Genomic DNA, 6,330 nt, shown 5'->3' with positions numbered 1-6,330 from the left:
AATTGTGATTTTGATACCAAGATTCTGAATGAATATTCATCCCCTCATGCTATGAGAAGTCAAAATATAAGAACTTATTATGCACTATTTTTCAAATTTAGATAAATGAAGAATTTGGTATTTTCCATTAATTATAAAATTGTGTGTGTGTGTGTGTGTGTGTGTGTGTGTGTGCATACACACAGGCATGTGCATGTATGTGTGACTTAAGGGAAATCATTGTAATATTTTTACATTTTTCTGTTGTCCTTTTTTAAGCTTATAAACTCATCAAATCTAGCAATACTTAAGAGTTTTGTCTTCTTGCTATAAAGCATGAAGTCAAGTTGCTAAATATATTTAAGCACATCATCTCATGCTTCGTAGAGAAATAAGACAACCTGGCTAAATATAGCTATAAAAGTAGTTTTTAAATGAATGAAACCTACCATTTACTTAGTCTTTCTTAAGCTTGCAAGTTAGGTCCAACCTATTGGGGCTTGCAATTTTTTTTCCAAACAGTTCATGAGACTTCTTTAACAAAAAATTGGGGTGGGGGACTTCTAAGAAAGATTTGATGAATTTCCTACTGTTAATGTATTCCGTTCTATGGTATATTTCAGTTGTGTTTCAATTCCAGTTTGCAATCTATTAAACTCACGCAGAGCATGAATTGTGAATGTAAAGAATTTGACTTTCTGATGATCATGTAATAGTCTACAAAATGAGACATTTACCTCCTGAAAACAATATTTTCAATTTGAAAGTCATTTTTTTTAACATAAATATAGCATTACTCCATGAAAGGCCTATCATCAAACCTCTTCTCAACAGAGACCCAGCAGATGTCTGTTTATATTACCTTTCTGATCTATGACAACAAAATGCCCAGCTGAGCCCATTCCATTTTACAAGTGCTTTGAACCCAGGAGGTTGGCATATCAAACATCCGCATACTAATTGTGACATTAATCTCCAACCATCAGCCACGGGCAGAAGTTGGAGCTCTATTGGAAACATGTTGCAGTTTTAAATCACTTTATCAAGTAACTCACATAGTGTTATATTTTATCATTATTCCAACAAGAGATGGCAAGAAGCAAGAAAGTGTGGCTGAGTATAAATTTTAAAATAGAAAAGCTCTGTTTAGATACATAAGTTGTTCCAGCAGTATATGATAAAACTTGTGCTATCTAGAATTCAAAGAATATTATTTATTTTGACCATCTGGCTATATGTGGAGTTTCTGACTAAATAAAGTGTTTTCAGATTAGATGAGGATTTGCTCCTTTCGAACCATGTTTTACAGTAAAATGCCACCGACTAGTTGGCTTAAACAATAGGAATTTATTGGCTCACAGTTTGGAGGTTAGAAGCCCAAAATCAAGGTAATGGCAGATCGTGCCTTCTCCGAAGTTTGTAGTGTTCTGGGGATGGCTTGCTGGCAATCAACCTCTGTCTCCATCACATGGTGATCGATCTCTTGTGACTGACTCCTCCTGTGCCTTCTCCTACTTTCAAGTCTAAATTTCCTTTGCTTATGGGGATTCCAGTCATACAAGATTAAGGCCAACCCAGATTCATTTTGGCCTCATCTTTAATAGGTTCTTCGAAGAACCTATTTTCAAATGAGCTCACGCCCACAAGACTGGGGGTTAGAATTTCAATATGTCTTTGTGGGGTACGTGATTCAATCTACCTCAAGCCCTAAACATGATACCTTAAACCATAACGAATAGTTTAATTGTATTATAAACTATTCTGTCTTCTGAGACAGATAATATTCAACATATTTCATCTTTTCCTTAACGTCTCATAGTCATTACGATGAACATCAATTTCTATATTGCTACACAATGATACCCTGAGCTTCAATATAGACATGCTGTTTCATTTTATTCATTGTTATAGGAGGTAATATGAATAAGGAACTCATATAAGCTAACAGGAAGAAAAAGCTCTTGCCTTTAAACAAACAAGAGAAATCTCCTCTAATGTGGAAAAAATATTAATAGAGGAGAGTAGTGCAAAGTATGAATGAGTCAGTTAGACATCTGGGCTGATATCTAGCTCTCTCATTTATTAACTGCATAACCTAGAATTAGGTCCTTAACTCCTTAAGCCTCAGTGTTCTCATTCATAAAATGGAGCTATTCATAACAGCCAAGGCCCAGAGTGCAGGGGTAAATGAGATAGTATCTGTGGAGAGCTTGGAAGGGTGCCTAGTACATAGCCAACACTTGCTTAATGTTAGAGGTTATAAGTTATTTGTGCAGGGCACAGAAAAGTTAGCATGCAGCTGTAACATTGTATGATAGGAATACAGTAGAGCAGAGGACCTGGGAGGAAGGGGGTATTTGAGGAAGATGGAGGGAAAAGGGAAAGGAATTTGGAAGATGCTTCCTCCAAAAAGTTTAATATAGATTAAAAGGATTATTTAGGAGGGCTTGTCTATAACTTTTGCAAATATTGTTTCATCTTACTGGTAGTATCTAATTTTAGCAGCCTTGATTTCATTCTTACTATGACTATATTTAACTCATGTTCATTGTGTTAGGCCTGTGGATTATTTTTATTCATTTATTTACAAATTTATTCTTCCATCCATCCATGCAATATCCACACATTTATTTACTCAATTCTTCATCTAACAATTTCTGTGAATAGGCACTTTGAAAGTTACTGTGGAATGATTAAATTTCAAAATGAAGCATCTGTCACCAAAATATTTTCAAATTAATAGAACAAAGTTTCCCACATTGGGTGACTTCAGCAAAAATAAGAGGTAAGAGATTAGCTCAAGATACTTTTGACATACCAAGTTAAATAAAGCTAGACATATTTCTGCACTGCTGTATATCTACAAGAAGGAAAAACATTATAAGAACTCTATCTCTTTGTGACCCCTATTTGGCCATCTAGTGTTTGAAGAAATATAGTTTAGGAAATACTAGATAATAAGTTAATAGCAATAGTATTATAGCATGGATTTTGTGATGGCTTTTTTGGGCAAAGGCCTCTTCTACTTACTTTCTGGTTTTCAATTCTTCCTTCATTTTCAACTTTCACTGCCAATCTATTTTTGTTTCATGGATCTGGAAGAGGTCATTTTTCTCACAAAAACACTAATATGAATGTTCACTGAGCAACAACTATTTGATGGCCTTGCTACAAGTCTGGTGATATGTGTTTTTGCTGTTTAAATACTCTGCAAAGTCAAAAGAAGTACCAAAATTCAAACCACCTTGAAATTAACAAATTTGAATGAGGAATGTCCCAATCTTTGTTGTTTTAAAAAGGGTCTTTGCAAAGTTAGCAAAATAGAACAGTAGATGACACCTATATTGATTTAAATTAGGCTCAAAAAGCCCAGATTTTCTCCCCAAATGTAAAGACTGCAAGGAGTGCTTTATTCAAATAGCATGCAGTATATAAAAATTGATACCACCTTTAATCTAAAGTGTTTCCAAGTTATTTCCGAAAGCTCTCTTCCTTTTTATACTGCAGCATTTCCAAGAAGGATCAAGAACTGCTGTGAAAGCACAAGAAACAACCAAAACCAACAAATAAACCAAGATTATTTTCTGCATTTACCACCACTCCCCAGTACACTTTCTCACCTGCCTTTTCCAGTGAGTTAGTATAGCCATCTTTACAATAAAAATTTTTAGGCACCAGGAAAGAAAAGTACAGAAAAAGTCCTATTAACGACATAAAATCTGGGGGAAAAAAGTTTTTAAATTAAAATATTGTATCATCACCACAAAGACAAAAATATCCCATGTTTTGCCCTTGGGCAACCAAGAAAAATTGAACTGTTTTCTATACAAAAAATAGAAAAGAGATTTGCTGGAAATAAAGAGTCCTCAGCACTTGCAATCCAAATTAATTAATACTCTTATTAGATCAGTACAAATCATGGAAATAAGTTTCTTTGTTAGAGCAAGGAAAAAAAAAATCCATTTTAGGTCCAACTTATTCAGGATGAAAGGAAGGTCTGTCTTCAGTGAGAGAACTGCCTGCTGTCAGATGATTTCTCGCTAGTGTTTTTGAAGATTTTGGACATCTCAATTTCCTTGGCTATCTGGTAGCCGAATCCACCACCTCCTCTTCTCCTTCCGTTTGCATTTATTGCTGTTCACATTCAGATCAACAAAAGGCATCACCTTGAAACTGAATGACAGAGTAACCTGAGGCCAATTTAAGTTACTAACATTCCAGATTTGTTTCAGATAATGGGAATCAGATGCTCGAATGTGTATGACTTATGTGCTTCCTGGGCTGATTTAAGAAGGAAGTAGTTCTTTACAACCAATTTCTCAAGCTGAGACTGAATGTCTGAAATTTTGGACCAAGAAAACTCAAATTCACTTAATGGAACCTTGGATTACTTCAAGTAACAACGGAAACCGAATTCTTCTGACACAAGATGAGCAAGGCATGTCTCTTCCATTTAGGCCTCTGGCTGTTCTACCCACACAGTGAATATATTCCTTAGGGTCACCTGGAGGGTCATACTGAGCAATCCAGTCGACTTCAGGAATATCCAGCCCTGGAGCTGCCACGTCTGTACGCAACAATATCCCGGATCTGCATTGCAGAACTGGAAGAAGTTGGTTGTCCACTTATTTTGCTTCCATCCTCCATGAATGGCCAAGACAAACAAATCAGTGTAGTTCAGCAACTCATAGTGGTATTTAACAGACTTACAGGATGAAAAGAACACCATCATTTTCTTCTTTCAGTTCTTCTTAAGGAATGTATATTGCAGAAGGAATCTCAATCAGAGGGACAAACAAGAAATCCCTGCACAAGACCATCCACTGTTGCATTAGTTTTATCATCATCAACACCAACATACAATGGCTCCTTTTTCAGAGAAATTCTTGCCAGGTCTTCAACTTTTCAAGTCTGTGTGGCGGAAAAGAAAATGGTCTGTCTGCTTATTGGCAGAAGTTTAATAATTTGCTTTAATTCCTCTTCAAACCCAACATCCAAGATACTATCAGCCTCATCAATAACCAGACACTATAGGTTTTTATACATAAATCCTGGGGTATTTTGCATATGGTCCAGGAGTTGAGCTGGCATGGCCACAGTGATGTTGATCCCATTGGCAAGTTCCTGTGCTTCAACAGATCTGTTACTGCTCCCATTATCAACCTGTATGTGTAGACGTGGCGAGTCATTAGCTCCTTAAGCACACCCTAGTAGATGAGAGAATAAACACTCTTGCTCCATTCCCAGGCATGAATTTGAACTTAACAATGAGGTCCATAGCAGGATGCTACTGCCTGTTTTTGAAACCCCTTGAAGATCTCTGCCTTCCAGATGTGGTCTGACACTTTTATGTTGAATCTCAGTCATGTTCATAAAGCACATTTCTTTTATCGTCTTCAGAGTGTTTTCATTGACAAGATTAGTTAGGCATGTGAAGCAAGTACCTCAAAAGCTCCTGTCAGTCCCAGGGGCAAGCTGGGTACTTCATTGTCATTTTCATCATCTGGCTTCTTCACACTCTTTGCTGCTTCTTTAGGAGCTCTGGCATCTTCTTCAGACTCCACTTCATCTTTGGTTTTTGCTTTTTTTGCATCAGGCCTAGCATTTTTTACAATCTTTCTCTTCTCCTTCTCCTTTTTTGATTCTGAATTGGGTAACTGTGTTGCTGCTTCCCCTTTGGTTAATACAATAGATTTCTTTGGGGATTTTTTAACTTTGACATTTTTTACTGTTTTGTTAGACTTGTCTCCATTTGGGGCTTCTAACAAACCCACATTCATAGACTGTTTTAGGGACTTTTTAATTTTTCCAGCTTCCGCAGTTTCTTCAGACACATCTCCATTTTGGGTTTCTGATAGGCTCACATTTGAGGTCCCCTGTAGCTTTAGGTTTCACTGCTGCAACTTTAGGTTCCATTTCTTGATCTTCCAGTGCAGGAGTTTCATCAGCAGGTGAGACATGATGTCAGCAGAGCTCCTTCAGGTTTCCCCTTCTAACCACATCCACCTATATAAGTCAGTGCTGTTAACTACACTCACAGTAATGTGCTACTATCACCACCATCCAATTCCAAACATTTACAATCAACCTAAATAGAATTTTTGTACAAATTAAGTATCAATTCCCCACTCTCTACCCCAATGTATCCCATTTGGAGGCTTTATAGACCCCAGAAAATTATGTTCCTAAAATTAATCTATTCCTGTAGGTGTGGACCCATTGTAAGTAGGGTCTTTGGTAAGTAGGATCTTAGCTTAAGAAGGGAACCACCTCATTCAAGATGGATCTTAATCCTCTTATTGGAATCCTTTATAAGGGAGTGAAATTCAGAGAAAGTCCCAGAGAGAGACA

At 36.8% G+C, this 6,330-nt stretch overlaps 1 pseudogene; it reads right to left on the bottom strand.

Moving 5' to 3' along the window:
- Nucleotides 1-3,921: 3,921 nt before the first annotated feature.
- Nucleotides 3,922-5,939, bottom strand: LOC119534314 (annotated as a pseudogene).
- Between the last annotated feature and the right edge of the window lie 391 nt (nt 5,940-6,330).

Source organism: Choloepus didactylus, chromosome 5 (genome assembly GCF_015220235.1).
Source record: "Choloepus didactylus isolate mChoDid1 chromosome 5, mChoDid1.pri, whole genome shotgun sequence".
Taxonomy (NCBI): domain Eukaryota; kingdom Metazoa; phylum Chordata; class Mammalia; order Pilosa; family Megalonychidae; genus Choloepus; species Choloepus didactylus.
Note: the sequence above shows the minus strand (reverse complement) of the source record. Positions and strands in the feature narration are given on the sequence as shown.